Consider the following 9,763-nt stretch of genomic DNA (forward strand, 5'->3'; position numbering starts at 1 on the left):
CATGTTCGTTTCCTCCTCTGGATTGCTCTCACGTGAAGCTGCTGATGCTGCGTTTTGTCAGAATCCTGGGAAATAACATGCTGCCGTGGTGTTCCTCCCTCTCCATCTCCTGAGATTGGGGAGTGGGGGTTGGGAGGGAGGGAGGGGAGGCGGTGTGGGCCTTATGAGGAATGAGCCTTCTCCCCTCTTTCTGGTAGCGACCGGGGTGGAATAATTACATGGCATGGGCAAGATTGAACTCCGCTCATCATGAAGTGTGTGTGTGTGTGTGTGTGTGTGTGTGTGTGTGTGTGTGTGTGTGTGTGTGTGTGTGTGTGTGTGTGTGTGTGTGTGTGTGTGTGTGTGTGTGTGTGTGTGTGTGTGTGTGTGTGTGTGTGTGTGTGTGTGTGTGTGTGTGCATGTGTGTGTGTGTGGGGGTAATAGTGAGCTTTACACAGCAGTTAAAACACATTATTTACAGCCATGCCCCCGGGTTTTAATGTATCACGCAGTAACGAGCCACCAGCCAATGGTCTTTGTCATCAGAAGCTCGCTCTTTCTGAGCTAAACTAGGCAGCCAAAGGCTACTGAAGTCCCTGATATATGGATGCGAATAAGCTATCTCTCCCACTACACTGTGCTCGTTTTACATGGTCAGAATTGTTTGTGTGTACACTGTAAAATCACCTGAGTGTTCGTTTAAATCAGAGTGTACAAATGTAACCAAATACGGGTCCATTTGGTTACATTTGGATATTTTCAGATGTAGGCCTAAATTAACACTTGATTTTGTGTTTTGTTTTGTTTTTGTTTATCCATCATGGGTCTTGCATTGTTTAACACACCCCTTCTCTGTTCCTAACCCTAACTGCAGTAGCAATGGCCAGGGGTTCTGAACTGTCCAAAAAGCTTGTTGATAAATAAAATCCACAATGATATAAATAAAAAACGCAATAAATGTATTTATTTATTACATTATGTTTTTATTTCATTGTGTTTTTAATTTATTTCATTGTGACTTTTCATTTCATAAACCATCTAAATGGGACCTGGTAAAATAAAGAAGACGAGACGACACAACCACATACACAAAATACAGCTATGGATGGAAAGTAACGAGAGAAATCATAAGGGTTTTGTAGTGATCCCATAAGCCAAATGACTTCCTTGCACAGCGTACTGTATATATATATATATATATATATATATATATATATATATATATATATATATATATATATATATATATATATATATATATATAAATATACAGTACGTTGCAGTATTGATACTTTTACTTAAGTAAAACATTTGTGTACTTTTTCCACCACTGACAGCACCCACTTTGAGAAAACCTGCCATAGAAGCCAGGTTTAATATAGGCTCTATGCACAGCAGCCATATTATCACTTCCTTCACAGGTGTTACCAATGATACTAATGAAGGCTCTGTTCCATTTAGTGTAGCACAGTGGTGTCCACAATCCCCATTACTGAGAGTGTAGTACAAATGGAACCAATAAATGGACCCTTACGGGTCCATTTGGTTCCATTTCTACACTCTCAGAGTTACACACCTGTAAGGGGCCATTTGGAAGCCCATGAGGGTCCCTGGACCCCAACTGAAGACCCACTGGTGTAACAGAGTCAGAGTGTTTCCAGTGGGCCAACATGCACAATATCAGCACCCTGACTCTGTTTGACCAGAATGGAACAGAGCCTTCATTAGTATCATTGGTAACACCTGTGAATGTCTTCATAATATGGCTGCTGTGAATAGAGCCAATTGCTCCACACTCCCCTAGAATAAAAAAGAAGGATGGATTACATGGGCGTGTCCCAGCGTAGTACCGGGGTATTGCACATGCGCAGTGTTATCAGGAAGTGCACGACGGAGTGTTCCAGCAGAGGCGCTACATAAAACCCCCCAGGATCCCTTCTCAGTCGGTCGAAGTGTGTGTTCTCCACTCAGCACCTAAACAGCTGGAGGTTTGTAATTCTAATACACAATTTAAGTGGACTAAATGACTTACATAGTTATAAAGAACAACAACAAAGTGACATAAACCCCCATATCCAAGTTATTATGCATATCTATCATGTGGTGTTCACAATCAACAAATAAAAATACATTTTGAAGACGAATATACGTTTTTATACTGTGAGCATATCTAAACGCATAGGCCATATATATATATATATCATTGTTTTACCTAATCTCTTCTATGCAGCGACTCCAAATATAGTCTTAATATGTTACAAATCCAATAAAGTAGCCTACACTAGTTGTCATACTCTGTATGTAGTTCCAAATGCAATTTCGGAGCACTAACATTTTCCTATTTAAAAGTATTTATATTTATGTGTATGGTCATGGTTATTGTGTAATTAAAAACAATGCTGTTTATTACCACACTACAGCACATCTGAATCTCGAGCACTTCAATTTGCACAAAATACCTGACAGTAAAGCATCAGTAGATGAGAATTTTAATGATTTCTATAACTTTGGGCTAATATTCATTCAGCGATATGCCACACAATTGTGCCTATTATGGCACTAAATAGGCCTACTTGTTTTGGCCATATTAACATTTAATTTCAGCAAATAAAGATCTTCAGCAGGTCTCCGTGGCTACTGAAGTGACACAAAACAAACACTACCGTTTAAGGGTCACACGCTGCCATCTACTGAGCCTTTTTGTATGTTCAGGCAGGATTTTACTGCGCATGTGCAATACCCCGGTACTACGCTGGGACACGCCCCTGTAATCCATCCTTCTTTTTTATTCTAGACACTCCCTAGGAAGCAGGGGGGGAGGGGAGGGGAGGGGTGGGGCTATTTGAACCACAAATTATCGGGCCCGCCCCCTCTCTCACAAACACACTCACACTCACAGGCACTCAGCTCTGCAATGTTTCGAAGTAAAAAGAGTGAACTAAACAACTCATAATGTTTACCAGGGTGGTAAAAAAAAAAAGCTGCTAAAACCAGAACGTGGAAACACAATGAATTATCTCCAACCGACAAAAACAACTGAGGTGAGTTTCAACAGTAGCCCTGAAACATGACTCGAGTCATACCATGACAGTCATGGAACCACTTGTTCCTGGTTTGCGTTTTTTTTTTTACATTTACAACAATCACATCTACATTAACGTTCCGATTTCAAATATAAAGTGCTGACCCTCTCAAGCTACTGATGTAACAAGTTGGGGCGCACTGTACTCGTATCTTCCGTATTGTTCAATAAAACGCATTTTTAATCCGATCGGCGGCCATTTTATTTTTTATTTGTAATATATCAGAGTGCAATACACCTCCCAGCCGATAGGGGCGCGTAGTTGAAAGCATTGGAGAACATGGCTGGTGATCGGATTAAAAAGCTTTTTATTGAACAATACGGACGATACGGATACTTAGACCAGTGCACTTTAACTGGTTACATCCATGGCTTGGGGGTCAGCACTTTATATTTGAAATGTGAACGTTTATGTAGATGTACGGCTTGTAAATGTCAAAAATTCGCAAACCAGGAACAAGTTGTTCCATGACGCTTGTGACAGACGAGCGTCATGTGAAACATGGCCATTCTACAGGTGTGATAGCTTAGCTAATTAGCTGTTCAGCATTAAGGAATTGATGGAATTGTGTGTAATTTCACTTCGATGTTCCTTTGGAAAAGCAACAACTACTAAGGATGAAGAGCTAGTGTGATGTTTGTGAAGGGAATATGTTGTATTATTGAGCTGTGTTTGTTTGTGATGCTGAGACACTGAGTGCCGCGCTATGAGCTTGTAGATCTGCTATTTTTGAAAATTTGTGAAAACCTCTGAATATATGTATTTTTTTAAAACAAACATTTTTTACTCATATCTTTGCTTCTGGAGGTACAAAACATTTTCAGATCGGGGTCCGTGGCCAAATATATATCAAATTTGGGGTCCTTGTCATGAAAAAGTTTGAGAACTACTGGTGTAGTTTGTAATGTTTAGAGGTAGTATGTTTGTAGGTTAGTGGTGTAGTTTGTAATGTTTAGAGGTAGTGAGTTTGTAGGTTAGTGGTGTAGTTTGTAGGTTAGTGGTGTAGTTTGTAGTGTTTAGAGGTAGTGAGGAAGACGTGTGCTGGCAGTGATGATGAGATACATTATGGATGTTTCAATGGGCTCTATGAACAGAAGCCATACTGGAAATAAATTGGGCCTCTTCCTTACTTCTTTTTACAGGTGTTACCAATGATACTAATTAAGGCTCTTTTCCATTATGGTCAAACAGAGTCAGGGTGCTGATAGTGTGTTTGATGGCTCACTGGAGACACTCTGCTACACCATTGGGTCTCAAAGTGTTCTTGAGGGGGGGTCCAGATGGCCCCTTATATATCTGTAACTCTGAGAGTGTACACATACAACCAAATGGACCCTCACTGGTTCATTTGAACACTCAGAGTTATGGGAGTCCATGAAATTAAAAGAACCACTGTGCTACACTGAATGAAACAGAGCCTTCATTAGAATCATTGGTAACACCTGTGAAGAAAGTAAGTCAGGGGCCCAATTAATATGGATACTATGCCGTGGTGGAAAAAGTACTCAATGTGTTTACTTAAGTAAAAGTCTCTATACTGAAATGTAGAACTACTCTTGTTACAAGTAAAAGTCTGGAATTCAAAATGTACTTGAGTAAATGCACTTAGTTACTTTACACCACTGCTACTGTGCATAGAGCCTATTTGTATCCAGGTGGACTGTTCAGCGTTGTTTTGTTGATGCCGCCAGTATGTCATGTTTCTAGTGTAATGTAGTTGTGTATTTGGTAGTGCAAGACCGCCAAGGTTCTTTGATCTCTAAGAATGCTTTACATCATTGGTTCTCAAAGTGGGTTCCGGGGACCCCCAGGGGTACTTGAGGGGATACCAGGGGGTCCCCAGCTAAATAGTTTATAGGAACCAAATGGACCCTTATGGGTCTGTAACTCTGAGACCCTAACAGGTCCATTTGGTTCCATTTTTGTACACTCTCAGAGTTACATTAACATTGATTTTACAATATAAATTGGGGTCCCAGAGATAGAAATGCCATTAATTGGGGGTCCGTAGCCTAATGCATGTCAAACGGGGGGGTCCTTAAATTACAATGATTGAGAATCACTGCTAGAGCCGTAAAAATCTTCTCTTATGGGGGCCCTGGCTTATCTTTTCAAATGGGGGTCCGTGGGCTAATAAGTGTCAATTTGGGGGTCCTTGACAGGAAAAAGTTTGAGAACCACTGCTTTACATAACCGTGGGGACTTTTATTTTGTTCCAAATAAAATAAGTAATAAATTGATCTAGCATATTGAAATAGGATTTTGGTATGCAAACTGGAATAGACTGGAATAAGTGAATGCATTTTGCATATATATATATATATATATATATATATATATATATATATATATATATATATATATATATATATATATATATATATATATATATATATATATATATAGTAAAATTGTGTCGCAGATTAAAGTTTTTCCATGGGTTTCATCGATAGATTCATTGACTATCAGTGTTGTGTGAATGAATGGTAGACATTTAACCACTTAAACCGTCAACACTTTGTAAACTTGACCTTTGGCTCTGTACTTGATTTGCTCCTTTTTCCCAAAACCACTTTGCCATCTGCTATTTTTGACTAATGTTCCCCTCAGCATAGGGATGCTATATAAGTTTGATTAGATAAACTATATGCTGTGTACAGGATACAGTATACGTATATATCTGGTATTTATCTGGCTCTCGGTCACTTGAATTAATGTTTGTTTGTTTGTTTGTTTGTTTGTTTCTCAGAGTGGAGACGGACTGTGCCGAGGTTGCGCCATAAATGCCCAGAAGACTGAGGTTCTCACCTGCAGTAACACCCTCCCAGAACATCCGCCTCTAATGACGACGCAGAGGTGATCTGGTGAAGCTAGCCAGATGTATGTAGGCCTGTCACAATTCTTACATAATCGTCTGATTGCAATTATTTGAGATAATCGCAATTATTTTGCATAATCGTTGAAGTATTATTATTTGTATGACAATTAATCGTCAACTTAAATTTGTAATCATGACAGCCCTGGACGGACGGACGTAGGATGGAGATGACGGGATACGCCGCTGGAAGGCTCAACCCGAGGATGCCCTAGAGATCGAGAGCTTGGAGATCTCTCTCTATCCACGGATTTGTCTGCATGGGGCGGGGGGGATTCCTCTGCGGCGCTGGCCCTGGTCTGCCTGCGGTGGTCTCCATCCGGTGTATCGATCGCTGATTTATCACATAATTCCACTTCAGTGTGTTTTGTGCACACGACAGTGTGTATGTGTCTTCGTTGATGCATAAATCCACGACAGTGCGTTCTGTGCTTTTGTATCCACCTCGATGTTAAACACCGGTTGGTTTCCGCCGCCGAAAGACCCAGGTCGGCCGGGGGTTTCCTCTGAAGACGGCTCAAAGTAAGGAACCTCTTTAGGGCTGTCACCATTATGACGTTGAACTTGGCGATAAATTGTCGCTCAAATAATTGCGATTTAACTATTTAATTGCGTCTTACTGACATTTTGAATAAAACTTTGTCTGGCTTTTTTTAGGCTTCGTAAACAAAAGGCTAGCTACACGCTCAAAACGCATCACGTCGTGATGCGTTTTGAGCGTGAAGTTCGGCTATTTCCACAATTTTTTGAAAATGTTTAAAAAATATATGAACATTTTTCAACATGGAAACGATTATGACTATGATCCCCAAAAAAGTATTGCGGTTATCTCAAATACTTGCGATTATGTAATAATAATTGTGACGGTCCTACCTGGTCATTTTTACTTTTCCTTTGCTGGATGCTGCAGTTGCTTTATGCTGCAGTTTGTTGGATGATGCTTGTGGTGAATACAGCTATGCTGTTCGTGTTGGATGCCGTTTGGGTCGTACGTGTGATGATGTGGTTAAAGATTTTTGCTCTTTTTTTTCAGGCCGACGTTGAATCTATGACTATGTTGGTAGTGTAGTTTTTGTTTTCATCTGCCTCTGCAAATCCAGGCTGTACCTGGTCATTTTGAAAAGGTCCATAAGACCTTGTTCATTTGTAAGGTCACTGTTTGGTAGGTACCAAAAGGACACTGTTTGGTAGGTCCCAAAAGTCACTTTTTGGTAGGTACCAAAGGTCACTTTTTTCTGGCTGGGTTGGGGGGAACTGTGTAAATCCAGGCCTGGACCTGGTCATCTTAAAGGTGTGTGTGGGGGGGGGGGGTCACACGATCATCAATTTCAAACCAATGGAGCAACTATTTTTTGTTTCTCGCCCACCTGAGTTACATCACGGCAAGGTAACTATACAATGCAAACATCTAGCAAAGTTATTTCATGATATTTTATGAACAATCTAATAATGAGCATTTTTCTTTGTTTTGTTTGGTAGCTTTATTTTTTTCAGAAGGAGAAGCCATTCCGGTACACTTCGGTGAAAAAGAGAAGGCACGTCCCCCGATGTATTCGCTATGGGGTCGGGTGAAGGCCAACAGGAAGCCCGACCCCAGATGACCCCGATCTTCAACGCGGAGCAGCTCTGTTGTGCACAGCGGCCACTCGATCCTGTAGGTTTACACTCTATAACACTCGAAGGATCAGACCCTTCCTCACCCAGGAGTCAGCCCAGCTCCTTATCCAGCCATCAGTCATATCAAAACTTGACTATTGTAACTCTCTCCTTGCTGGCCTCCTGGCATGTGCACTTAAGCCTCTCCAAATGATCCAGAATGGAACTTTTGGTCTTCAACCAGCCAAAAAGGGTCACATGTCTTCATCTTCTCCGCTCCCTCTATTGGCTCCCAGTTACTGCCTCGCACAGAGTACAAAAAACTGACATTGGCCTACAAAGCAACCAAAGGTATGGCACCCCATATCTTCAAAGCCTGATCCAACCCTACAACCCCCCCCCCCCCCCCCCCCCGCCCTCTCAGATCAGCTAACACAGGGAAGCGGTCAGAACCTTCGCTAAAACATCCAGGACAACGCTCCACACGTCCCATACTCTTCTCCCTTCTGGCTCCCAAACTATGGAATGAACTCCCCATTGCAATTAGAACTGCAGACTCACTCTCAACCTTCTGCCATAATCTGAAGACTCACCTCTTCAGACTCCACCTAAGCCTGTAGCACTTGCCCTAGCCTTGACGACCTTGCAGGCTTATGCAAAGGCTAAAATGTAACTTCGATAGGATGATATGTAATCAGATGGTAATTGTTGACCTGGCATCCTATAGAGTGTATAGTTTCAATGTACATGCTGATGATAGGTCCTTGGTTTACGTATGTATTAATTACGTTTATGTATTAATCGCTCTGGATTAAGCATCTGCAAAATGCCTACATTTTAAAGCTCCTTCCTCCACCACCTCCTTCCACCACCACCACCTTTTACCACCCTCCTTCCACCACCTCCTTCCACCACCTTCTACCACAATTTACAATCTAGACATTTAGCAGACGCTCTTAATCCAGAGTGATTTACAGTAAGCAAGGACAACACAAGATAATGCATCAAATGCATCGAAATGGTAATCTAATAATAAAGTAATAAATAAGTAAACTAATAATCTAATAATAAAGTAATACATAAGTAAACCAATAAACTAATACATAAGTAAACCAAGAACCTATCATCAGCCTGTACATTGAACCTATACACACTATATGATGCCAGGTCAACAATGACCTGGCATCAGTCTACATAACATGCTATCTAACATTTTAGCCTTTGCATAATCCTGCAAGGTTGTCAAGGCTAGGGCAAGTGCTACGGGCTGAGGTGGAGTCTGAAGATGTGAGTCCTCAGATTAGGGCAGAAGATTGGGAGTGAGTCTGCAGTTCTAACTGCAATGGGGAGTTCATTCCATAGGTTGGGAGCCAGAAGAGAAGGTTCTGACAGCTTCCCTGTGTTAGCTGATCTGACAGAGTGGGAGGGGTTGTAGGGTTGGATCAGGCTTTGAAGATATGGGGGTGCCATACCTTTGGTTGCTTTGTAGGCCAATGTCAGTGTTTTGTACTCTGTGCGGGCAGTAACTGGGAGCCAATGCAGGGAGCAGAGAAGGGGGAGACATGTGCTAAGTTTGGCTGGTTGAAGACCAAGCGTGCTGTGCCATTCTGGATCATTTGGAGAGACTAAAGTGCACATGCCGGGAGGCCGGTAAGGACAGAGTTACCATAGTCCAGTTTTGATATGACTGATGTCCGGATAAGGAGCTGGGCTGACTCCTGGGTGAGGAAGGGTCTGATCCTTCGAATGTTATAGAGTGTAAACCTACAGGATTGAGTGGCCGCTGTGATAGTGGCTCTTGAATGAGAGCTGACTGTCCAGGACAACACCAAGGTTCTTGGCTGTTGGAACCAAAGTTACCAGGGCGTTGTCTATAGAAATGGTTAGATCTTGCATGGGGCAGGACTTAGCTAGGAAGAAGTGAAGTTCAGTCTTGTCTGGGTTCAGCTTGAGGTGGTGTGAAGACATCCACTGTGAGAAGTCAGCCAGACATGCAGTGATGCACTCTTCCACCTGTTTGGCAGACGTGGGGGAAGGATGGAAACATTTGAGTGTTATCGGCATAGCAGTGATGAGATAGATTGTGCACAGAGATAACAGCGCCAAGAGATTTAGTGTACCAGGAGAAAATGAGGGGGCCAAGTACAGATAGCTGGGGGACCCCGGTTCGGAGGGTGCGGGGAGAGGAGAGCAAATCTTTCCAAGAAACCTGGTAGGTCCGGCCAGTTAG

This window comes from Gymnoscopelus microlampas (genome assembly GCF_963454915.1).
Source record: "Gymnoscopelus microlampas genome assembly, chromosome: 9".
Classification (NCBI taxonomy): Eukaryota; Metazoa; Chordata; class Actinopteri; order Myctophiformes; family Myctophidae; genus Gymnoscopelus; species Gymnoscopelus microlampas.